This window comes from Gopherus flavomarginatus, chromosome 5 (genome assembly GCF_025201925.1).
Source record: "Gopherus flavomarginatus isolate rGopFla2 chromosome 5, rGopFla2.mat.asm, whole genome shotgun sequence".
Lineage (NCBI taxonomy): Eukaryota > Metazoa > Chordata > Testudines > Testudinidae > Gopherus > Gopherus flavomarginatus.
Genome location: NC_066621.1, coordinates 59,226,723 through 59,253,381, shown reverse-complemented (window position 1 = coordinate 59,253,381; position 26,659 = coordinate 59,226,723). Strand labels below are relative to the sequence as shown.

At 43.7% G+C, this 26,659-nt stretch overlaps 1 protein-coding gene across 8 annotated transcripts in view; it reads left to right on the top strand.

Moving 5' to 3' along the window:
* The window catches only part of DENND2B (DENN domain containing 2B), a 284,103-nt gene that overhangs the window by 46,669 nt on the left and 210,775 nt on the right, over positions 1-26,659 (top strand). For 4 of the 8 annotated variants that reach the window (XM_050954515.1, XM_050954513.1, XM_050954508.1 and 1 more), the window contains exon 2: positions 4,759-4,848. The exons of 1 other annotated variant lie outside the window; for it this stretch is intronic. The gene's annotated coding sequence lies outside the window, so the exon portion shown is untranslated. Of the gene's footprint in view, positions 1-4,758; positions 4,849-5,303; positions 5,474-26,659 lie in introns of those variants that run through there. 3 more of the 8 variants (XM_050954516.1, XM_050954514.1, XM_050954509.1) reach the window with 2 other exon arrangements.

Sequence of the window (26,659 nt, the reverse complement as noted above, 5' to 3'; positions counted from 1 at the left end):
TGAATTGGTGTCCTTCTATTGAAGTCCATATTGCTGTGCCAGTTCACACCAGAGTTGCTGTAAATTAACCAGCTATGTCAATTTAGCTGTATTTAAACATTTTTATGTGGAATTTCATTTCCTTTGAAAGAAAAACATCATCAGGCTGTCTTAGAGTTGATGTGATAGGTGAGCTGGGTGTTTCCATAGATAAAGACTGCTCATGCCACTGTGATTAGGTTTGCCTGCAGCCCTGTTTTGTTTCTATACTTTAGAGCCCAAACTTAGTGTCACATGTTCCCACCTAGCTGAAACAGTGAGATTTCATGAATCATTTAAGAGCACATTTGACTTCTGTGGCATCTTCTGCTCCTGATTGTTTTGTTTTTTAATTTTTTTTTATTTAAAAAACAGTCAGCAAAGAAACGCAGCCCATCATGCTCACTGGAAAAGCAGATCACATTTCAATTTTCACTCTCCTTGGCATGGACTCCAGATGCGTACTGCTGAGGAGTCACTCGGTGTGCTCTGATCCTTTGTGATGTATGCAGTACTTGCTTCAACATGCACTCCTCCGGTGTCTGCATCCTACACTATGCACTTGGAACCACAGACCATATCATGAGGCCTATTCGACCAGTTAGAATGGGATGTGTGTCAGAAATAAGCAGAAAGCATATATAATCTCCCTCTCTACGTAAGTGGATTGCTTGTCTAGTTCTAGTGTTCTGAGTGCTCATGCACACAATATACCAAGAAACTATGGTCCTTCTTGATTACAGCCTAGCCTAATGTCATTTACTAATGTAACACACACATCTCCTGGTTGTGGTGCTCTGTCCCTCTTGCAGCACTGACAGACCCCGGTAGTCGGCAGGCAGGATCATACCTGGGACCTCTGAAGCTTAGTGCATGAGCGTCTACTGCATGAGCTAAAAGCCACCTGCCTCTTAGCTAAGCCTGTAGCAGACTCATTAATCTCTAATCGATGCCACTAGATGGGACAGAGCACCACATCCAGAAGGTGTGTGGGTTACACTAGCACCTTGTAGAACTACTTTACTGTATTTCTGTTGTTCATTCTAGTTTCCTGTCACTACAGGCTCAGATTCTGGCTTGGGCGGTGCATATCTACTCACACCCAAAAAGCCATGACCAAGTGGTGAACTTTAGGATGGAAATTGTCCTGATTCTGGCTTTCCTGCAGAGTCACAGAGAGGCCAGCAGACATGTCAGTGGCTAAGCCATGAAGAAATGTTCTGGGATCAGGCTTAGAAGTCAGGGGACGTGATCCATGTTTTAGTGCATGCTTGCTCTGTCAGCCCCAACTCCACTCCCCTCTGAACCTGAGCAGATTATTTCTGCTATTGACTAGAATTATGTTGGAGGACTCTGCATGGGGCTTATGGTAGCCTGAGTACTTTCATTAATGTGTGCCTGTTTGAGGGTCATTTGTGGTGGTTTCATGCCGGGGGCCAGAATTCGTCCCACAATGTTTGTTCTCTAGTATACGTAAATGTTTGGCTATGCATGCTGTACTTTAACTACTGCATTTGTTCTGTAACTGTTGACTTTGTACATCAGTATAATGTTTAGAAAATTTTCAGAGCAGTATAAATGCTAACACGTGCACACACGCGCCCTTTATACAGAAGTTATCTCCATGTGATACATTGCAAAGCCATGTGATAAAATATAGTGTGCATGATGCATTTATTTATCGTGTGCTCATATACTATGCTGATGGGAGTCCTAGAAATAAATACTCACTTAGATAAAATGAGATTTGACCTCCACACCTGCCCACTAATCTGTCTCCCCAAGGTTTATTATAGTTTCCTAAGCCCTTGAGCAGCTTCATTCAGTCATCTTTTTTTTTTTAAAGAGAGAATCCCTCCCCAATCCCCATCCAAGATTATCCAATAATGGGTATAATTCAGTGTTGGACCAGTGGTAGCTTTTCTAGACCTAAAAATGTCATGACTCCATAGCCCAATATTCTTGCCGCCTTGTAGGGCACTGTGCCATTGAGAGGTGTAGGCTTTCTGCTTCCCAGTGAAGACTGGCACTCTCTCTTTACTCTGCAATGGTCTGAGATATTGGATCTTTTTAAAGTTTTGACATTTTTATGACACAAAAAAAGCTACTTAGGTCATTTTTAGAAGGTTTTCATGGCTCCCTCTGAATGCTATACCATAGGACTCATGGCTAACTAAAGTAGCTGGCTTCGTGGGTGGGAGATACAAAAACCATCCCAATACAATTTTTAAAAACTTCCCTAAAATATTTCTAAAATACATTTTTCTGCAATATTTATGAAATATAAAGAATGCAGAATGGTGCAACGTTATTTAAATGTGTCATTGGCACTTGTTTAGGACAACCTATGACAGGGTAGTCAATACGCAGACCAAATCTGGACCAGACACTTTTGAATGGATCTCAAAATCTTTTTATTTACTTAGTCTTCATCATCATCATCATGACGTTCCTATTACGCCCCTGGCATTTAGGGCAGTGACGAAGCTCCTCCACTCCTGTCTGTTTCTGTCAAGTCTTTCAGTGGTTCCCAAGCTGTGCCCCAGGTTTTTCAGTTCGGCTTCCACAGCTCTTCACCATGTTGTTTTTGGGCGGCCTTGTTTACGCCTGCCTTCAGGTGTCCATCTTATTGCTACTCTGGAGATGGAATCAATTTCCATCCGAAGCACATGACCAATCCATCTCCAATGCCTCCTGGCAACGATGGTGCTCAGATCCTCTTGGCTGCACTGTGTCAATGGATCTTGGTTTGAGATTGTTCTGGGCCAAAAGATACAGAGGACTTTTCTGAGGCAGGTTGTATGGAATAATGAGAGTTTGAACATGTCATACTTTCTCATTCCCCAGCATTCTGCACTATATATATTATCATTATTGTTTTTAAATTATTTTCTCTGGATTCTGGACCTTGACTATACCTTGACCAAGAAAGCTGGACCGTGACACAAAATAACTGACTACCCCAATCTAGGAAAACTAGTGGCTTTGCTGTTCATGAAAGATATGGACTTCCCAAACTTAGGTCCATGAAACCTTTATACCGCAACTTTCTGTCTATCTCATCCATAAGGCATTTAAACCACACCATACCATTGTGTATTCTTTGTATGCCACATATATTACAGAAAAATAATTTTAACAAGTATTTTATAGAGTTTGTAAAACAAAACTAAACACACACGTACTTACAAATTGACATTTTTTTATATCCACCCATGTATAAAGCTAGCTGCCTTGGTTACCATGGTCTGGCAACTGTCTATAACAATTTTCTTGTGGGGCATTTGCTGGATAAGATAAGAATGGTCACAAATGTCTATACTGTTTTAAGTTGTTGATTGGAATAGTCTGGTTCATGGGCCCTGAAAATTGTTTCAGGATCCTAAAATGTCTCCTCATGCACTAAGTATGGAAGATCATAACATCAGATGGATATGATGATGGGGAAAAATGGATTAAGTGTTGTACTTACTTCATGCTCCCTTGCTAAATGTTTCAGCTTCACAGTTTATGTCCTCTAGGGGGAGTGTTACCTATATTGCATGGACTGCGCAAACTGGAATCACACAGCCTCTAAAATGCTTTTTATGAAGCTTTTAAAACTTTCAGCGACTGTCTCCAATTAAATCCTCAAAAGAGAATGTCTCCAAGCCACAATGCAAAGTTTGAAAATCCCAATCCAGTGAGTTTCAATGACAGCAGGATCAGCTACCTTTGTTTTTACTGACTAGAAGCTTAAAAAACCTCCCAAGAGTACTTTTGTCATGATCACAACCAAGATTGTCACTGTGAGTACTAAGTGAAACTGCCAGACATTTAAAGGGACATTTCTCTAGCTGTGTTTTGTCATGGAAAAAAATTAGCGTGTTTTTATTTATGCTTGAAATCAGTTTTATTTTACAGCCATGGTGGCAGCAAAGACATTTTATTTAGTAGTTCTACTGAGTTCTCTCTGTCTCTCTCTCTCTCTGATATGATTGCTGTGAAATAGAGCTCTGGTTTCACTGGGTGACAGTGGATTTGGGGTAAAACCTGTTTAATTATGTATTGGCTATAAGAAAAATTCCATGAAAGGTAGCAACAAAAGGTCCTGTTTCAGAACTGTGATATTACCAGAAGGCTGGATTTCAAGGCTGTGAAATAGGTCTTTGAGAAAAAGGTTAAAATCTCTCTCTCTTTCAGGTTAACTGAAAATATGAATTAATGCTGAGATATGCAGTTAAATCTTTTGTATGTGATTTCTGTGTAAGTGGGTGCTGTGAATACTTTGGAGTCTTTGGTTTTAAGAAAGGAAAAGTCTTCATGTAAAGTAACAGGTGTTTGATTCTGAAGCTGACTTTCAGATTTTAATTTTTTTTTTTTTATTATTGGTCAGTGGGAAGAGGGGGGAAGAGAATGTGTCTACACATCCACAGACGTTGACATTGATGTGCACGTGCAAAAGTATCAATTAAGTTGTAACCGGCATAATGCTGACTGTCTGTAACCCTCTCATTCTGGCAAGGTCCTAAATGGAAAATGCAATGTGTGACAAACACCCAAAATGGGGAACTCCAATTCATGCAGGACACAATAAAAGTGAGGGTTGGGCAGTACTATCTTTGTGAAAGGTAGGTAATCTTGGCAGTTAGTTACAGTGATGGCTCTGGAAATGAGGGTCTTTTGAGAGGTAAAGATCGTCTCTTCTATTTCATAACCTTTGTACATTCCTGATCCACAGATTTTTCTTCTTCATTACAGAAACATGAAAGAATACAGGAAATCCTGTCTTGGCCACCATGAATACCTGCACTAATTAAGCCGCTGACAAGGTACTGGGTAAACAGCAAGGTAAACTGGCAATCTGTGCCAAGAGCTTTCCATGTAATCTGCATGATTGTATTTTCACAAAGCCTCAGCACTGCAAATATCAAATTTATTGTAAACTGAACAAACACAAATAATGTCTCAGGTTAGAATACAGCAAATTTTGTTTTTGTTTCAAGACTTTTGCAACCAAACTACTATTCCCAGGGAAAAAGTCCACAAAGCACTGTGTTGTTTTTGAAAAAGCAATATCTTTATAACTGCAACAATCAATTCCCAAACAAAGCTCAACTCCTCAGATTGACTCAAGGAGAAGTTGGGAGGAGGGGTGGAATGCCTGAAAAACTCCGTTGATGAAAAGGCATGCTGTTTCATGGGTGCCTCCCAGAATTGTGACTCTGTGTGTGTGTGTCTGTGTGTGAGTAAGAGAGAGATCTCCATGACAACTGATTCGGCCAGTCTGTGTTCCTTGCAATCATTTTAGCTGGAATCAGTGCTGTGAAAGGTCATATGAAGGAGTTGTGGGAAGCACAGCAGGTATTAGACCTGAAACCACTGGTTTTTCAGTGCCCCAGCTAATAGGACAAAGTTTTGTCTGGGAAATACAAAACCAAGAATGGAGTGGAAAGGGAAGTGCTGCAAGTTTCAGGTAATAAAAACTCCCTTTTATTTATTTTTTTTAATCTTCTTTGAATGCTTTTCCATGATGTTTACTTCAAGCTGAATGACTGTGTTAGTTTGAAATCTCTGGCTCTAGGGAATGATGTCACGTTCCAACAGTTGGATTCTATTAGGCAAAGAGGGGGGAAAACATTGTACTTTTTCTGAATAAAGAACCTTTTTGATCCTTTATTGAATTGAGCGTAAGGGACTGCAAATGTGCTTTTTTAAAAAAAAAGTTCTAATGAAGGGACTTCACTCTAGGAAAATGCAATTTTATGGGAGGACTTATAGATAAAAAAATTTAAAAACCGTAGCAACATTCATGATTATATCCAAGATCATTATTCGAGCATTGAAGTCATAGGCTTCAGCAAACTGTTTTTCTTTCTTTTGGGATGTTACCATGTCACTCTCATGTAATGAGAAAATAAACAGATTACAGAGCAAATTAAGCATAATATTTGGAACCTACCCACTTTTGTGATCTTTGCATCGTTTGAAGACTGGATTGCTCTAGAGTTCTTCTGGGTAGTTCATGTATCTCAGATTTCTGCACACGAATATATAGTGCATCCTTTATGCTGGCAGTCTGGTTTGAAACAAGATTTTCGAACAGAAATTGTATTTTGTATTTCTGATCTTAGTCTTTTTTTTTTAAAATGGTGAACATTTTAAAATGAATAGTAGTGCTTTAAACCCAGCAGTAGGAACCTTTTTCTTTTGTTAGCCACACCTCGGTAGATACTGTAAATAGGATCAACATTATGCTGGTGTGAATAGTATCTTTAGTGGAAAATGCCTGCAGATTAATTTAAAATCCTATGTCTAATGGAGTAACCTGGCCTAGGAAAATTTATGAAACTTCTTGTTTCTCAGACTTAACAAAAATATACTGCACTGATGACCACGACCTGAAGATTAGATTGGCCACTATGTTGCTTAAAACTCCCCTCTACTTCTTGCTACTTTCTGTTTATAACTACTTCATTTTGTGCATTTGTGACTTGATCCAAAGTTCATTGAAGTCAATGAGAGCATTCACATTGGCTTCAAAGGGCATTGGATCTGGCCCTTTTTGAAACCATTTTAGCCTCTTTTTCAATCTTTGGGACCAGGCCACAAGGTCTGAGTTTTCTTTCTTGAACTTTCCAAACAGAGGGTCCTTTGTGTTCCATGAAACAATGAAATACACTTCTGATTGGCTTAAGAGTGTCTGCTAGCACAAATCAGAGATAATGATAATGATGCTTGTTTCCGCTTTCAGTTAGTGATTGTAGGGGGGAAAACATGGAATGAATGGAAATCAGATCTCTCCGCTCAGCCTCCTCCCCTCCAAAAGATCATGTTTTTAAATGTCCCTCTATCAAAAGGCGTTATCAGTTGCACTTCAAGGATGAATTTCAGAAAAGCTTTAGCAAGCAAACACTGACATCACTCTGAGATGTCAACAACAAACTTCAGAGAGAGACAGAATCTCATGCTGCATGTAATCTTGCTATAACACATACACAGTAGTTGATAATTGCCTGTCTGTCAGTTAAGTACCGATTCACATTATGTAACATTTCAGAGTAGCAGCCTTGTTAGTCTGTGTCCACAAGGAGTACTTGTGGCACCTTAGAGACTAACAAATTTATTTCAGCATAAGCTTTCGTGGGCTACGGCTCATGTAACATTGTTTCTTGCCCACCAGATTTAATCCATTTTGTATTTTATTAATAAAATACTCCTTTCAATAATTTAATATCTAGCCATCAATAACCTAATTAATTAATTTATTGAAACCACTATATAATCATACGTTTGCTGATTGCTTGGGGGTAGGTGGACATAAAGGCATATTACTTTAAGAGGGAGGAGGACCAGTATGTTCCTTTATCATGTTTAATCAGAAACCTGTGCTTTGAACATGACACCTATGCCACTTGTAAGCCGCACACTGAAGAGTGGTTTTACACAAGCAGATGTAAGCCAATTAAGTATGCAAAAAGAAAATCTCCTGCTTGTGCTGGCAGAAGTAAGATCTGTAATGAGCCATTAAAGAGCAGTAACCGCAGAAAGGCCCTAGATCTCAGTTTTCAGCCGGGTTTTCATCAGAGTGGGTTTTTGTGCATGTAAACAGATGTGCCACCATGTGTAGAGGCCTGATAAAAATTTGGGTTGTCATTCAAAATTAGGGTAATAAATATTATGTTGATCTGGAGGTGCTTTTAAAATGGCAAAGTTTACTTTGCTGTGATATTTACCTTTCCAAATACTGCCATAACTTTTAACTCTCGCAACTGGTAAGCATCAAGATTTTAATGGTGTCCTGTGCAGTGCAGGACTGGTTCAGTGCAAATAGCACTGAACACACTTAATAACCTTTCAAATTCTACCAAATGATGCTTAGGGATCTAACCACATGACTTCCCATGATTTTAATGGAAGATACGAGACTAAATTACCCGTGATCCTTTTAAAAACATAGGAGTCCTCTTTTCCCCCACCTCTGTGACTGCACTTCTATGAAAAGGCCTGGTTTGGTTTTTGCTTTCTTTTTCAAAGGCTCCTCTTAATTTAAGAATCAGAAATCATTCAAGGAGGAAGGGATGCTAAATATGCTCTTTGATTAATCCCCAAAGCCAAGGAACTGGCAGGAGAATTGAAAGGCAATGTGGTTTCATGTGGCACTGGAGAGAAATTCAGGAAACCTGTGTTCCATTCCTGGGTCTGCCACTGACCTTGAGCAAGTCACTTCACCAACCTGGGCACCATTTTGTCTATAATATTCTAAGTTCTTTGGGGCTTGGACTGTCTCGTACTGTGTTTGTACAATGGTTTACACAAAGGGGCCTCCGTCTTGGTTAGGGCCCCTAAGCACTACTGTAATATTAATAATAGTAAGATGGCAAGCCATAGTTGTGCATCAAGAGGAATAACCAGCATGGTTACAAAGACCCTGCTAACTTGTTTCTAAGGGGTATGCAACTTCATGATTCCCAAATTTGGAACACAAAATAGCAATATTAAGCACTCCCCTAAAAGTCATTAGCCATATCTCTGTGAAGGGGGACAATCAGATTTACGTTCTACATTAGTGGCGCAATTATATGTTTATCCAGTCAAAGGGTAGAGAAACTAGCGCAACACTTGCGCTTCAGAGCCCTCCCCGAATGGAACTGACATTGGTCTCATTTTGGCTGGTGAGAGTCTCTCAGTGGCAGGTTGGGTTGTGGGTTTGCTGTTTAAAGGGACTGAATCTCTTTTAGCCTGAAATTTAAATTATTTACCCTGCCCCTCCATTTAAAACATGTTTATATGAATATCTGGTCCTTCAAAAGATTGAGCCGTTGATTCTGAGGTCAGAAGGGACCATTGTGATTATCTAGCCTGACCTCCTGTATGACACAGGCCATGGAACTTCATCCAGCCATTCATGCATTGTGCCCAGTGAACATGCCAACTGAACATGCTGCCTGACAACCCAGGAGATCCAAGGCTTTTATTCCAGGAACCTGTAAAGCGAGCACAAGCAGCAGCAGCTCAGGATTCCAGCCACAACCCTGCCAATGTGACTCAGCCCTGACCGTTTGTATGCCTACCTTGCAGTCACATGTATGACTGCAGCTCGGGTAGACATACCTGGGCAAGTTTTTAATCTTAGGGACAGTGAAGCTGCAGCAGCTCACGCTTCATCTTGGGCTGTACAAGCCCACCCAGAACCTGTGGTAATTACTCATGCAGCTAGCCTGTGTCTGTGTGTGTGTTGCTGAAGCTTCGCTGTTCAGGTACCTGAGCTAGCTAGGTTAAAGCTGGCTTGGATATGTCTACGCAAGCTGCATTCACACCCTGCGATTCAAGTGTAGATATACCCTTAAAGCGAGCACTCGGGGAACGAAAGGGCAATTCATTACCCATGTCTCATGCAATTGGTGCTGAGGCTGACAGCCTGGGTGCCAAGTAGTGCTGACGGTGGTTTGTTTTTTGAGTTTGAGGCAAATGCTTGTCCACTGGCTTCTAGACTGAGATTACCAAGTTTATTTCAACCAGGCCACAAAACAGAGGCCATCAGATTGTAACAACTTTTGGTTTCTACTATTGGAGTGGATTTTAGCCACTGACTTGGATGAAGCGGACTCCTGCCATTATCCCCCACCCCATATGCTCAGAAAATCAAAACAAAGGACTCAAGGGGTTCCTGTAGCAGAGCTTGTTATAGAGATCAAGTCTTCTGGAGAGCAAACAAGTGCATGGCTAGCCAGTGTGCTAACACCTACTGCACCGACACCTTGTGGTGAGGGCTGAACATAGAGAGTTTGCCCAAGAGCTTATTTTGTAATGGAAGAGGTGTTGGGGCTCAAGCAATTTTTTTTACATGTATAACTGGTGCAGCAAACCCAGAGGTGCCTGGGCTGTGAATTGCCAAGCCTACAGATGCCAGGGCTCAGCCCTGGCACACATTAAACACTGCCCTCTGAAGCTTGTCCTTTGTGAGTTGCTGTGAATCTTTGTAGAAGTCCAGTCAGTGAAGGAAAATCTTTTTTTCCAGAGCTGCCCAGGAAGGATGATGCTGTTCACTGTACAAATGATCCAGACATCTTATGCTTTTCAGAGATAGCGAAGTGAGATTGTACAACAGGCCCTTTTAGTGCTACAGCGACAGTAACTGTTTATGGAACCAGGCCTTGAGCATGCTGCATAGTGGGAGTGGGATTTTTGAAAGCACTGAGCTTTGGCCTACCTCTAGTCCCATTGAAGCTAACAGTAAAACTCCCATTGACTTTAATGGGAGCAGAGTTAGACCAAAACTCTCTCTCCTGAAAGCCAACCCGAAGTATTGTCGGGGGAAAAGATGTTTCCATTTCAGTCAGGTATAGCAGCCTCCCTTGTCACGTTTGCCTGGGGGATGGCACCTGAGAGGATAATAAAGGCGTTTTGTATAAAGGTTAAGTCCTGCTCGTGATCCTGCAGGTGTGTGAGGAGCAGGATGAGTGGACGTTGCTTAGATGTAAGGCACAAGCAGCATTGCGCACAGTGGCTGATATTCCCCCTGAGTTAAAAGACGTTGCACAGGGAAGTAGGAAGGGGATTTGGTAAATAGAATTCATGCCATTGGCTGCAGGCAGGGTAAGGGACCACAAGCTCCATATAATTGGAGAAACTGATCATAGAATTTCTAGAATTGCATACCTCTCTGCACACCCTCAGCAGCCCCCTGTATCAGCCCTGAAACAGAGCTCCGATCTATGATGCACAGTGGGCAAAGAGGTCCTCCTTATGCAACTTCACCACTCTTTTCCCTGCCCTATCTTCCACCCCCACCTAACTTGGAAATGTAGGATGGAGTCATACCATTCAGCATTTTCCCCACAGTCACTGCAGTGGGGTCGTGTTCTGGGTTATTTTTTCTTTACTCATGATTTTAGGTGAGCTGCAGTTACTGGTGAGAATATCAAACAGATCAACAGAGCCAGACGTGTACCCAGAAGCCTCCTACTGCAAGACAAACCCAAGAAAGAAACCAACAGGACTCCACTGGCCATCACATACAGCCCCCAGCTAAAACCCCTCCAACACATCATCAAGGATCTACAACCCATCCTGGACAATGATCCCACACTTTCACAGGCCTTGGGTGGCAGGCCAGTCCTTGCCCACAGACAACCTGAAACATATTCTCACCAGTAACTGCACACCGCACCATAATAACTCTAGCTCAGGAACCAATCCATGCAACAAACCTCGATGCCAACTCTGCCCACATATCTACACCAGCAACACTATCACAGGACCTAACCAGATCAGCCACACCATCACTGGTTCATTCACCTGCACATCCACCAATGTAATATACGCCATCATATGCCAGCAATGCCCCTCTGCTATGTACATCAGCCAGACTGGACAGTCTCTACGGAAAAGGATAAATGGACACAAATCAGACATTAGGAATGGCAATATACAAAAACCTGTAGGAGAGCACTTCAACCTCCCTGGCCACACTATAGCAGACCTTAAGGTGGCCATCCTGCAGCAAAAAAACTTCAGGACCAGACTTCAAAGAGAAACTGCTGAGCTTCAGTTCATCTGCAAATTTGACACCATCAGCTCAGGATTGAACAAAGACTGTGAATGGCTTGCCAACTACAGAACCAGTTTCTCCTCTCTTGGTTTTCACACCTCAACTACTAGAACAGGGCCTCATCCTCCCTGATTGAACTGACCTCATTATCTCTAGCTTGCTTGCTAGCATATATATATCTGCCCCTGGATATTTCCACCACATGCATCTGAAGAAGTGGGTATTCACCCACGAAAGCTCATGCTCCAAAACGTCTGTTAGTCTATAAGGTGCCACAGGATTCTTTGCTGCTTCTTGAATTGTGGACACCAGAGCTGGACACTGTATTCCAGAGGTGGTCACACCCATGCCAAATACAGAGGTAATATAACCTCCCTATTCCTACTCAAAATTCCTTTGTTTATGCATCCTGGGACTGCATTTGTCCTTTTGGCCACTGCGTTGTATGTGTGTAACCCTCTGCCAGGCCGAATTGATAGCAGCAAGGGCCAGGTTCAATACATAGGGGTCCCTTCCCTACAACGTAATGCAAAACCAGCTCGAGCCCCCATCCAGTGACCTGGGAAAATCTTACACACACCCCTGGGTGCCTTGAAGAGGCAATACTTCCCCTCTCGCAAGCACAGAGTCTCGGTGTAGCAGAAAAGGTTTAATTACATGAGATAAACAACAAGCATTAAATTGGGAAAACACCTCAACTAGAGTTCATAGACCAAACCGTGAGCAAAGACTCACCCCAGGAAATTGGGCGTGTCCTTTTCCCTGGGCACTTGAGTCCAGCAACCCCCAAATCACCCCAAGACTTCAAAGTCCAATACCCTAAATGTCCCTAGAGTCCTCAACCCAAAGATCACCCACAGTCCCAAAAGTCCCACAATCCAAAAGTCTCTGTCCCGGGTCACTGCAGCCCCAAAGTTCGAGAGTCTATCTGCAGAGGTCCCTCCCCACCCAGCCTGGGTAGAAAGGGGTACCTTACGTGGTCCGGGACCAATTGCCCTGCCCTTCCGTGGGGTTCTGCTTCCGCCTTCTCCACGAACTGCTCCGCTCTACCAGCCACTCCACTCTGCTCCTCCAGTCATCCTCACAAACTGCTCCGCTTTGCTTTGCTCCATTCCGCCAGCTGCTCTGCTCCACCAGCCATCCCGTGATCCGCTCCAGGTGTCCCCACAAACTGCTCGGCTCCACTCACTCCATGGCTCCATAAACTGCTCCACTCCACTCTGTCAGCTGCTCTGCTCCGCAGTATAGCTTCAGGCTCCTCCACTGGTTAGCACAGTACTCAGTGCTCTCAGCTCAGCAATTCCAGCTCTTAGTGATTTCAGCTCACAGAAGGGGAGCCCCCATGCCAGTGCACCATTAGCCCAAAGTGAGTTCAGCTCAGTAACCTGTATCTAGATTCTTAAGGGAATCAAAAATCAACTCTGATATTCCACAGTGGAGAGAGGAGTAGGTGAAACTGGTGCTTCTGGCTCACACAAAGAACCTACACCACCAGGTACAGATATCTGTCCCCAACCTCTCTCTCTCACTCAATTCACTGGGTTTTGGAACCCATGTCCCTTGTCTAGCAAGTGCTATTTAGTTGATAGTGAAACCCTTTTTCATAAAACAGTTTTGTTGTTCCTCATTTACTTAATCAGAGTGACAACACTTTATTCCTCTTGCCCCAATAACAAAGAAATTGGGGATCCCACAGCTGTGAAAGTAACCATTTTAGGCTGCCGTGGGCTATACTAGGCGGAGTGGGTGTGCCTATGTAAACACAATCAGCCTCTGAAATTCTTTTCCACACTCGCCATAATTCGCCACCAGATGTCAGGGTAGAGCTCATCTTGACTCTGCTTACGTGTGCATCATAAGGCAGCGGGACTTCATGAAGCAGGTTGTTTACAAAGTGTAGGAGAGTCTTTTCAGCACTTGCTTTTGGCTAGTCCATAAGCAGTGTCTTTGGTGACAGTGTGAAGTGAAGCATCTGAACAAGTAGTGAAAATCCAGCACAGTGGTCAGGATCATTGTTTGTGAGTTCCCAATTTGCGGTTTGGAGAGCAGGCCACATACTTCTATGGCAGACTGGGGATGAAGCACGGCCTTCCAGAGCACAGTCTTAGGACAGACACACCATACCATTTGGTAGCAGAGTAGTGTGACGTTGCACTCCATGTACTTTATGAAAATATTCTTATGAATGTGAATATGATGTAACTGGAATATACTTTATGCAAAAGGTCTCTTGAAAGGAATCATTACAAAGCTTATAATCTACTGAGTTGTTCATCCTATTTGTTTGCTTGTATTATTTTTATGTCTGGAGAATAAGATATAAACTTGTATTACGGATGAAAAACATATTAAGTGGAAGCCATTAAGGGTGCTTCAGAATCAATGAACTGTAAATGGCTCTGTTTACTTGCAAACCTTCCTGTGTACATGTGGGCCAGCCCAGGAAGAATGGAGGCTGAGGTCTCGCAGCACATGTGACCACATCACATGATACTGGAATCCGTCTTAAATCTGGTACTCCTCCATTTAGAAGGAGGGGTGGGAACCCAGAGAGACAAAGATTCCCAGCTTGTGCCAAAGCTATAAAAGGGGATGGAGGAGGACAAAGGTGTCCCAGCCATGAGAAAACCCCTGCTTACCACCTGAGATTTTAGTTCCAGCAGACAAGGACTGTACCAGGGGAAAGGATTGGGCCCAGACTAGGAAGGAGTCTAGTCTGTGAAAGAAGTTTATTGGAACATCGCTGAGGGTGAGATATTACCTGTAATCAGTTTCTTAATTTATTAGGCTTAGCCTTGCATGTTTTTGTTTTATTTTGCTTTGTGACTTACTTTGTTCTGTCAGTTATTACTTGAAACAACTTAAATCCTACTTTTTATACTCAATAAAATAACTTTTGTTTATTAATAAACCCAGAGTAAGTGATTAATACTTGAGGGGAGCAAACAGCTGTGCATAGCTCTCTATCAGTGTTATAGAGGGTGGACAATTTATGAATTTACCCTCTATATGCTTTATACAGAATAAAACTGATTTATTTGGGGTTTGGATCCCATTGGGAGCTGGGTGTCTGGGTGCTGGAGGCAGGTAACCTGTTAAGCTGTTTTCATTTAAAGCCTGCAGCTTTGGGGGCGTGATCCAGACCCTGGGTCTGTATTGCAGCAGGCTAGCATGTCTGTCTCAATGAGGCAGAGTTCTGGAGTCCCAAGCTGGCAGAGAAAATGGGCTCAGAGGTAATTTCAGCACACCAGGTGACAGTCCCAAGGGGGTCTCTGTGACCAAACCCATCACAAGTGGCACTACAGTTTAGCTTCAGGCCAGTAAGGTCTTTGCAGGTGGTTGTACAAAGCTGATTCCTTTATAGGTGGATATTTAACCTCCTGGTGTCTATACACATGCTGCACAGGGAGCTGCTGCACTTGCCCTTTATTACAAGTTAATGAGGTTTGTTTCAAATATCTTTTAGAATCTGAGCATGTGATTGTGGTCAGACTGTAGGGGACTAACCAACATGCAGCCTTTCCTGTGGGCATGGAAAAGGAGCACACCCTGCAAAGCAGAGTCACTGGCTCACACCATCATCCCCTGGGGATCAGGGAAATAGCTGTGGTGTAGGGGAATTGGGCTAGATCACAATTCCTGGTGTTGCCTGGAGATCTGTGGAAATTTCAAGTATCAGAGGGGTAGCTGTGTTAGTCTGGATCTGTAAAAGCAGCAAAGAATCCTGTGGCACCTTATAGACTAACAGACGTTTTGGAGCATGAGCTTTCGTGGGTGAATACCCACTTCGTCAGAAGCTAAACTGCATCTGATGAAGTGGGTATTCACCCACGAAAGCTCATGCTCCAAAACGTCTGTTAGTCTATAAGGTGCCACAGGATTCTTTGCTGTGGAAATTTCAGTGAGCACCCCATGGATCCCAGGTTATATACAGGACTTCTGTGCAGTTTTATGTCATCCTGGCTGATGGGAGCACAGCTGACAGAGTTGCTATTATTACCTAACTCCCTCCCCATGGCCAGGCACACACCTCACCCCCATATGGATGTTGTGACTGTAGATGGGGGGGCTGGAGGTGACTCACTGGTGGTGGAGAAAGTTACCACATGCCCTTCAGTCCCATTTTCTGCAGATTATTCTTGAATTTGCTCCCACTCTGCACTACACAGAGGAGAGGGGTATGTGCCGCTTGGCTGACAAAATGAATTCTGTAGAAGTTTTGAGGTCTAGTGAGATACGGGACCTCTCTCTTCAGGTGACACAAACCAGTCTTTACATCAAAACCTCATTTGGATGGTTTTATCTAAACTCCTCCTTGGGATGATTTAGGTTAATTATATTCAATCTGCCTGAAATCCCCACCTATTTTCAATGGGATTGGAGCCGGAAGCAAGAAAAAATGCATCCTAATGTTGTGCAGAGGTCTTAGTGAGGCAAAGGGAACTTTAAGTATAAAAATGTATTTATACAGTAGTTGAACAGAAGCCGAGGATCTGCGTTGCTTGGAGACTAATCTCAAATATCCTCTTCCTTTATTATGGGTTTATTCTCTGAATGGATTATCTAGAGGATAATGTCTAGAATGCAATGCCAGATTTTCAAGGAAGGAAAAGGACTGCCAAATCTAAGGGCTATTTGTGATGGGGAGAAAGAGCTATCAGCCCCAGATATTTCTGCAATATCTCAGGTTGGGCACCCAAAATCATTAGTCTGAAAATCTTGGCTAGAGCCCTTTTCTGGAGCTCCATGTGGTTGATTTTGAAGTAAAATCTAGTGAATTCTCCCCCAGTGTATCTGGCTGAATGGTATTTCCCATAATGTAACATTTTGTAGTTTTCACGTTACCTATGAAAGTGATATAAGGCATAATTTCAATATGCCTGTGAAATAATTTCCATATGTCCTAACATTCTCTGTGAACATATGCCAAATGTAGTCTACATATGTTTATATACTGTGCATATATACTATATATATCTTACCAATGGGAAATAAAAAAATTAGTAAATCATAACATTTTTACAACTATACTAATAATAAAAAGATACCTGATAACTGATCTGCAGGCACCCACTCTGGTCTGGTGTAAGTATAATAAGCAGCACATGAGCAGTGGCAGACTCTATATTTTCATTGGTTAGGGACTGATTAGAATTTCAGAGGGGTGGTTTATATAACCCTATTCACAAACTCAGGGTTACTCTACAAAGCAATAGGATAGGTGCAATGATTGGGTAGGCCAACAAAAGTCAGTTCTACTGGATAATCACCATACTTAACTTTGGTCCACCATTCACATTCTGCTGGGGTCTTTGCTTTTTCCTGTCTCGTCTGTGTCCTGCATTCATTTGTGTCTCCTGAAAAATAAGAGGTTTACGTTGTCCATGATGCTGTAGTCACGGTGTCTGTCTTGCACTCATTTCCCCTCTATATTTAGATGTACCTATGGCTATATCACTATATAGACATATGCACAGAGAAAGAATATGGACAGAACAATAGTTTCATCCTATGTGCAGAGTTATGTACATTCCATGTCTCTGAGACGCCATTGCCATACTCTTTCATGTAGCCCAGTATCCGGTCTCTGGTGATATCTAGTATCATCTACTTCAGAGAAAGGTGCAAGAACCTTGTAGTGGATGGCTAGTGAGTAACGTGTCTGGAGTGGAAGTTTCTTCCTAAACTCAGTTAATGGTCACTTTATATCCTAAAGCATGAAGGTTTATATCCTTGGTATTAATCATATTTCATGGAACTGTGGATGTTCTGCTTATCTATATAGTGAATTTTACTATGCAGTTGACATCAGTGGTACTTTGTTGCAATAAGTTCTCAGGTTAATTACGTATCAAGTCAAAAATGCATTTGCCCTTAATAGCTTTAAATGTGATGTCTTATTCTTTAATTATGAGGGAAGATAAATAGGAGTGCCTGATTTACCTCCTCTTTCCCAGTCATGGTTTTGTATCCCATTAGCATGTTCTCTGTTGTTTGTCTCCTCTCTTAACAAGAGTCCCAGACTTTTCAATCTGTCTTCACGTCGACAATCTAATCACTCGTCATCTTTGCATTTTCCTCTATTTCTGCAATGTCCTTTGGAAAATGGGGTGATTAGAACAGAAAACAATATTCCAAGTGAGGGTGTACCATTGCATTATGAATGGTGTTATAATATATTCCCAATTCCTTATGCATTTTAGCACTTTGGTTGATTGGTTATACTCAGGCTGCATATTTAGGAGAGCTGCCCGCAATGACACCCATGTCTTTCCCCCAGTGGTTAGAGTTAATTTAGAACTCGGCAGCGTGAATGAGTAATTCAAATTATTCTTTTGCGCTTATTCCCTCCCATGTGCTCCTCTCTGATTTTGCTCATTCCATAGCCTTGCCTTAGAGCAGGCATTTGGTTGAATGTATAAAAGTTGGCAATGCAGCTGTATCTGTTCCAAGCAGTGCACACTGGGAGTGCTAGAGATGGATGTGTTACCTTTTAATTACAGGAAGAACCCTGCAATGATTGTGCTATCCTTCTGCATTGCCATGCAGGATGTCATTAGCTGTAATCAGTGATCTCTGTTCTGCCTCTGCATCTTTGACCTAGTTACTTTGCCGAACTTAACACAGTTGCTGTTGTGACAAAAAGCAGACTTCTGGCACAGACACCATCACAGAGTAGAGGGAAGTCTGGCAACTTTCACACAAATCTATTATAATTAAGGCTTCCGGTCTGGGGTTTCAACTTAATCTCACTGCTAAAAAGCCAGATGCATTTTTTAATCTTTCAGACTGAAAGTGAACCTAATACCTATGAAAGCGAAGGCCTGGCTACAAGCTGGCCTGGGGCTAGCAGGTGCTCTCACGTCTCTCAGTGAGCTTTGATGATGCGCCTCAATCCTGGCTCGCAGCCCTGGATAGTTTTTGGGTGGAAATGTCCAACTGATCCAGAGTGTGGTGGGACACTGACACAGTGCCATTAGTGAATGGCTGAGTGTGCCAAACTTGTCGTCACTTGAATTCCAGCCATACTCCTGAACTCAGCTCTCTGGGCTCCTGCTGGAGTGTTAACCCTCTCTACCACTTAATTACAAAACTGGTTCTAGTGATTGTGGGGTCCAGTTCCATGGCATTCCCATACCCCAGTGAGAAGTAGCACACTCTCATCCCATCAAACCTTCCCACCCCACCCCCAGCACACCTCAATGACAAAAGAATGAAACCCCCTCCCTTCTCCCAGCTGCCAAACCTCCCATGCTCCCCATCAGTGGTAAGGGCACAATTTGGCCCTTCCAAACTCATCCCATTCCCCAAAAGGGGCAAACACCTATAACCCTATCCAAGCTACCAAACATCCCCACTCTCCTGGTCCCGCTCAGACTGTCAGGATGTGACTACAGCTTTACCCAGTACTGCTCAGACAGGCACACATGACAATTTAAAGGCACCGGTGAAACACACAACTAGGGTGACCAGACAGCAAGTGTGAAAAATTGGGACGGGGGTGGGGGGCAATAGGGGCCTATACAAGAAAAAGACCCAAAAATCGGGACTGTCCCTATAAAATTGGGACATCTGGTCACCCTCTACACAATGCACAAAAAGATCGAGAGAAAAGAGGCCTGAGGACAATTGAGCCAATTCAGGGAGCTCCAAGTTCTGTTCAGAGGAGCACTGCCCCATGGGCCACCTGCAGGGAGAAAGCAGTGGTTACAACAATAGCTGCAACAATGTGGGGGCGCAATTTGTATTCCGAACCTGAGGCCTGTGCACACCCTCTGTTATTAGCTTGACACTAAACTTATTAATTGGAGAGCAACATTTCAGAGCAAGCAGATTGTGTTCTTAAGCGCTGAAAACAGAGGAAGGGTTGCCGGGAGCTATGAAGACCATCATTGTAATGTACAGCACAGTCCTGCTTATTCAGAATATTCGGAGATGCCAAATATGTTCTACTGTCGGTATGCCTCAGAACTGAGCTGGAGTGTCTGCCTAGAGGAAACTCAGTCTCCCTGCCTGGTCACTTCTTGGCCTCTTTGCCGAGGGTGCTTGCACCAGTTACTGCTGGTGATTTTTATTATATGGATGCTCAGGGCCGTTCCAGAGAACACCAATTCACAGGTCCTGAAACAGTTTTCACTTTGATTGGAACTGATTTCAGGTGACACTGTTGTGTTGCCAGCCTCAGCTTTTGTAGATGAGGTAAAAGTGTTTTAAAAGGGTTATTGAAAAGTGTTTTAGGACATGGGAAATGGATAGTGTGGCTGGAGCCCTTCTAGCTCACGCTCTTGGACAGAGCCATTCACTTGCACAACGCAGGCCACTTGGGCACTGCTCTGAGCCCACCAAACTCATTATACATGGCCTCCTGATCAGGCAGCAGGCTGGGTTTTGAACAGCGGTGGCTCCAGGCACCAGCGCAGGGGGCACCCTGCCGGTCCCTGTGAGGGCGGCAGTCAGGCTGCCTCTGGCAGCTTGCCTGCAGGAGGTCCACTGGTCCTGCGGATTCGGCGGTGGGTACACTGAATCTGCGGGATGGACCGGGGACCTCCCGCAGGCGCACCGCCGAAGCCTGGCTGACTGCTGTGCTTGGGGCAGCAAAAAAGCTAGAGCCGCCTCTGGTTTTGAAAATCGATATATTGGCAGTGAGAGGGGTGTTAAACACTGAAGTGCAAGATCTCATTTCTTAAAGTCTCCCTTTACCTGATTTTAGTCTTGAGAATGGTAATGCACAAAATGAACATCTGCATCTGAAGATGCAGTGGGGCTGAACAGTACCCCAAGAACTGTGCATTGAGGGGTTCATGTAAATCTCCCCTCTTGTGCAGAAGCCATCCTCTACTCTAATAGTCCTGGGTTAGCTGCTTTCACAGCCCCATTTCCTCTATCCCTTCCTTGGACTCTGTGGAGGGCTCTCTGCAAGGCTGAGCTCCACGTAGGTGGTGGGGGAAAGGACTGCTCGAGCTGTGAGGAGGCGATGTTGTGCAGCCGCACTTTGCATGTGACCAGGAAGAAGCACATCAGCTTGGAACTGTAAATCCTTCTGTGTAAAGATCCTTCAAGGCTGATCCCCTGGGCAGCAATGGATGAGGATTGTCCTTGGGTGTGCAGCTCCACTCAGCCTGCTGCTGGTGCTTTGAGTGGAGAGCAGGGGCTGGACTTGGTGTGGGAGCACAGAGGAGGGAGTCCCCAGCTGCAAGTAGGCATGCTCTGTGAAGCAGGGGCTGGGATCCTCTCAGATCCCGGACTTTCTGTTGCTGTTTCCAGCCTGTGTTATAACCCTGGCAATCCAGTGGATGGAGGTGGGGGCAGCTGTGATGCTTTCCCACAATTTGTTCCCTTCTGTACAGGGGAGAATCTACGAGCTTCAGTTTTCACTCCAACAAACCTTCCATTGACAAAAGCTTTGTCTGAGTAAAGAGTTAGGATTCTGACCCTGTCACATTTGGAAATGCTCGCGTCAGATCTTGCCAACTTCTGACTTATAGTGAAGGAAAAGATCAGGAAAAGGGGGCAGGGGGATGACAGACACAGGGTAGCTGCACACAGGACCACCAGCAGCAGGTTCTAATCTCTAGATGCTTAAGACAGTGTAATATACTGCCAGATTTGGCATTCATATCATGGTCTGCATTCCTCTGCTATTGAAATATCGTCCTGTCTTCCACTAAGCCATGCACCAAGAGCTAGGAACTCTGCTGCTTTTACTACTGGCTAACGTGGATGGACAGCAGAAAACAAGTGTAAATAATGAATCAGTGTTTTGTGTAAGCAATAACTATGGAGGCACAGGGCTTTTGCTGGGGATTATGGCTATCTGGGAAGAACTGATGGGCTAAGGTATGGCCCAGGGCCATCAACTCCAGCAAAGGGAACCTGGACAATTATGGGTGTTACAGGATGAAATATATTTTAAAAACATAAGGGCAGATCCTGAACTGGTGTAAATTGAAGTCCGTGGAGTTATGCTGACTTGATCCAGATGAGGATCCAACCCATAGTTTTGAGGTGTTCATGATTTTTATTCTCTATTTGAAAATAGCAATTCATGCATGATGTCACTTGGATCATAGGTGAGTATGACTGTCCTGATGGCAGTGCTGCATGTGTAATGTCACTGACCTCCGCGGTATGTGTAATGTAAGTGGCATCACCAGTGTGATGTCACTGATGTCAGCCAAGCATGGGTGACATTCGTGACATTAGTTATGTGCTGATGTGGGTCTGATTTCACTTCTGTCGGTGGTGCACACATGACATCAGATAGCCATGGTGCTCGTGTGAATGGTATGTCTAAGTTCAGAAGAGTGCATCTATGGTTTTGTTGATGTCAGTGATGTGTGTAATGCCATTGATGTCAGTGATGTGTGTGTGTGTGTGTGACATCACTGATAGCTGCAATAGCACGTGAGGTCATTAGCATCAGTGATGTGACATCATATGTGTCCTCCAAGAGTTGCAAGTGAGGGAGCAAACTCCATGGAGACTGAATGCTTGCTATGAGAAAGACGAGTGGCCCTTGCTAATGCTGAATGATAAGGCTGCTGTTGAAAAATGATGCAGTCTTTGTTCCTCAGGTATTTCCGGGAGTATCCTTGTGTGGGGAGTGAGGCCCCTAGATGGCTAGTGAGGCCCACCTTATATAGCTTTACTATATGGCAGGAACCCTTTGTTCCAAACTTACTTTCCAGCCTTGTTTGTGGAAAAATACAGTACCCAAAATGTAGTTTAGTATCATGCGATCTGGTCACATGCCCTTGCTGAGTAATAGCAGCCATTACTTACAGGCTGACTGAGATGTTTACATGAAGGCTACGCTCTTCCATAGTCCATTATCTTTGCTGATGGGCCATCAACACTGTCTAGCGTCTTCATTTTTGTACCTGAAAGGCTATCTGTGGGTGTTATCCAGAGTAAGCACATTTGAATTACAGATACGTAGTCAATATTCATAACTTCAGATATAGAAATGATACATGCATACAAATAGAATAATCATATTCAGCAAATCATAACTTTTCCAGTGACACCTACAAGACAGATCTTGTACCAGATGCATTATAATTGTCATCATATCATAACCATACCACTATGATGAATATGGGGTGTAGTGTCACAAGAGGGCTTCCGTTGAAAAAATGCTTGGTGGTGAGGAAGGGAAAGGCAGGTTGTTTGTAAAGAGAAGGGAGAAAAAAAGTGACCTGATGCTTGCAGTTGAGGGAACAGCCAACTACTCTGAAGGCTAGGTGGAGAAAGGGAGAAGGGCCCACTGCTTGTTAGAGAGGAAATGGAGGAGGAAGCGGGAGAGGCCAGTTACTTGCTTGAGGAAAAGGAGAGAGAACCTTGCTGCTTTTAAAGGGGAGTAAGAGATTGAGTGGTCCACTATTTGCAAGCTGTTAGTGGAGAAAGGGGAGAAGGCCATAAAGCCATAAGGATAAGAGGGGAGAGTTGGTAGCTGACTGATTCTCTTCTGTTTGCATGTGAACCAAACAGTTAGTTAGGATCCATTCCATTCTGCCTGCGGCCGACTCAGGTCACATATTACAGACCAGGAAACAACATCTCATCTCATTTGTTGAGAAATTTCATCCATTGCTCCAGGAACTCTGAGGACTCTCCCAATGCACTCTTTCACATTGCAAGGCACCCACTGGGTAACGGACATGGAACATCAACAATGGCTGATAATTGCATTCAGCACTGTACAGACTTGGTAACATTGGATCAAATTGGCTGGCCCAGCTAGAGGATGCTGCATGTATGTGTGTGGCTTAGCTGATTGCCATGTTGTGTATCTTTGTATATGTGCATGTGTGTACACACATACGGAGCCACAAATTATTACACTCTGTCCAACCTGACTGTATAAACAGAGTCCAAGTAATAAAAACATCACTGGGAATATTCTATTCCCCCATGTAGGGGGAATCATTTAATCAGGAGAGCCCAATTTTGCCCAAGAGAGGGCTATTAAACAACTTTTTCAAGAGACCAAAGGGCGACCTGCTTGAATCAAGACTACACCCTGGGACTTGTCCCTGCTGGCTGCATCTCTCTATTAAGGGAAGTGTGGACACAGTCAGTGTTGTGTAACTCCATGGGCTGTGTTTGCAAATGGCCACCTCTGAAATAAGCATTCATGGTGCTTCTATTACTCACCGGCATACTGACATCTGCAGTGATGTCATACTGGTGATGGAAAAGCTAACTGAATACACATAGGTGTAAACAGGCTTTTAAAAATGATTAATAGTTCTAATTATTATTATTTTTAATGTAATTAGAACTGTAATTCCACATAACACTTTTCAAGTGTAGATGAAAATCCTGGATACAGGTGCAGAACGAGGAATAGAAACTTTCTTTTTACAGCCTGTGTCTGTAGAGACAGAGTAGGAATCTGAATTAAAAAACAAACAAACAAAAAACAAGGATGTAAAGCAGAAGGGAGGAGCTTGTCTCACATTAATGGCAAAACGATTATGTTGTTCATCTGCTGTGTGAGCAATTGGCTCGGGGTGGGGGTGGATCAGCTTTTCTGTGATATATCAGGTCTAGTCACAGCAAAAGACAGAAGGGAAGGCAGGAGACGGAAATGTTTTCATTTTAAAGGAATGCCACTCTGTATCAGGGCTAGACTTCCACTGTGTCTTATGGGAGATGTTAATGGCAGATGTGCTCTTTCTGTCAAAGCTTTTACACATTGGTGGTGCTGGACATTCTGTGAGATAAAGCTCTGAAAAAAGAGTTCATATCTCTAATGTCCGAGAGAATTAGGAGATAGAGTCAAAGGTGGAAGAGGAGACCAGAGTAATAAAGCATTTCTCTCTCTGACTGCGCATGCCTTTCATGTCTCTGATGTGGAAGCTGGGAACAGCCTCACAGCATTCAAGGACAACTGATCAGAAGTGCGTATCAAATATATATAGTGTCCTGCAAGACAGAGGCCAGATTCTGCCACCCTCCCTCACACTGAGTAGTATCTTATTTTGTGAGTAGTCCCATTTGATGTCTGTGTGACTACTTGCAGGGTATAAAGTACAGCTCAGCTGACTTCAGTGGGACTAGTCACTGAATAAGGGACTACTCTGCTTGAGTGAGGCCAGCAGAATCTGGCCCCCAGCATTGGGGTGCTCTGAATGCAGAGGCATTGAAAAACATACAACAATTAAAACTGACATTAGCGCTGCTTTTTTATGGGCAAGGGCAATGCCAAGTTAAAGCAAGTTAAAGCAAAGCAATCCTCACCATGGAGCCTGAGCTGTGAAATCAAAGGCAGCCGGTGGCAATGGTTGGAGGCATTACCAATCGTTTGAAGAATTAAGAGTTCACCCAGGAGGTTTGCTGTAAAGGATTTCACTCTGCTTGCAACAAACAATGATACTGAGACGCCGGTCCTATCCCACCCCCGTTAGGAAACACGGGTGGTCGCTTGAACAACTCTGGTTTAAAAGTACCATTGTAAATCCATATTACTGTTTGTGCAGTACCTAGTACACCTCTACCCCGATATAATGCAACTCAATATAACATGAATTCGGATATAACTCGGTAAAGCAGTGCTCCGGGGGGGCAGCTGCATGCTCCGGCGGATCAAAGCAAGTTCAATATAACGCGGCTTCACCTATACTGCGGTAAGATTTTGTTTGTCTCCCGAGGACAGCGTTATATTGGGGTAAAGGTATATAATGGGGTCCGGGATGGGGCTTCTCGGGCACTACCTCAATAATAATAGTGCTGACCTGGATTCTGCATTCTTACTTCAGGTGGAGTAGTCCTTAACACACAAGCCGTTGATTTCCAAATCTGGCCCTCTGTGTCCTGAGGTGTGTGTTGTTTTTTTTTAATTGTTCCTTTTGAAACGAAAGAGTCATTATCTTACTTTTTGATCAAAATGTCTCAATCATGAATCAATGAAAAAAAAAAACAACCCACAACTGTGGCTAAAAGATACAATACAGTCCTCTGAGGAACATGATGGTGCCGAGAATTAATAGGAAAAGTCTCTTCATTTTGTAATTAAACTTGGTTTGCATTCCTGTCCTATTTCCATGCAAAGGCCTTTCCTGCAAGCAGTGCAGGGAGGAGACGGAATTGCCACTTCAATAGATGTATTTAAAAAGACAGTTCTTGGAACCCTGAAGGCTCCCCTCCTTAGTTAGCGGTCCTCAGCCTTGTGTGGATTGTGATGCTGAAAACATTTATCAGAATAGCGAATTTGCATCCTGTAGTGGAGTGGTCCGTCCCCTCTAAGGGCAGTAGAGGGTCAGCCAAGCCTTCTGCCTTGGCATGGCCCTTTAAGGGTTTGGGAGTGCTGATGGATATAAGGTCCTAGGAAGCAGATTTTGGTAGAGGGGAAGCAGCCCCAGGGAATAAGTAGTGTTTGGGGGAAGACCCCTTATGGTTCCTTTAAGGGCTTGGGACCAAGGGACTTGTGGTGCAGGATGGGATAAGGTGTCTCTCTCTCCTGGCCACCCAGAATGTGCTATGGGAAGGAACGCAGCACCTGTATTGCCTCCTTTTTCATAGAGGGGAGAAACTATTAAGAGGATGCCTGCCTGCACAGGGGTGAAAGGACTGAATGAGAAAAGGGGCCAACTGGCAAGAAACTGGCTGAGGCCTGCAGCTGGCCTGAATTACAGCCCAGCTCCAGAAGGAGGTCTGGGGACTCCTGATCCAAGGAGAGTGAGACTGTGTGTGAATTGCAGCCCAGCTCCAGGAGGAGGGCTGGGGGCATCTGAACCTGGGAGAAGAAGCCTGCCTGAACTCTCAGGCAGCCAGGCTTGGAGTTGAGGCACTAAAGAAGAGGTGTTTGAACTCTGTAAAGAGTTAATGAATCAGACCCCCCACAAAAGGGGGTATCTGAAGTACTTGGGTCTGAGTAAACGACTGAAAGAACTGAGGGGGGCTGAGGGCAAAGAGGGGGTGTGCTCAGAAATGGTGCCAGGCAACACACCCCACAGAGACTAGACATAGTGTTCCCATCTAAATGCCTGATTTTTCCAGGTGGCAAAGTCAATGGGTGTTGCTGGTTTAGCACCCCCTGGTATTGGGCCCTAAATCATTATGAAGATCAGCTAGTTAAAAACTTGCTAGATTTGTATTTATGAA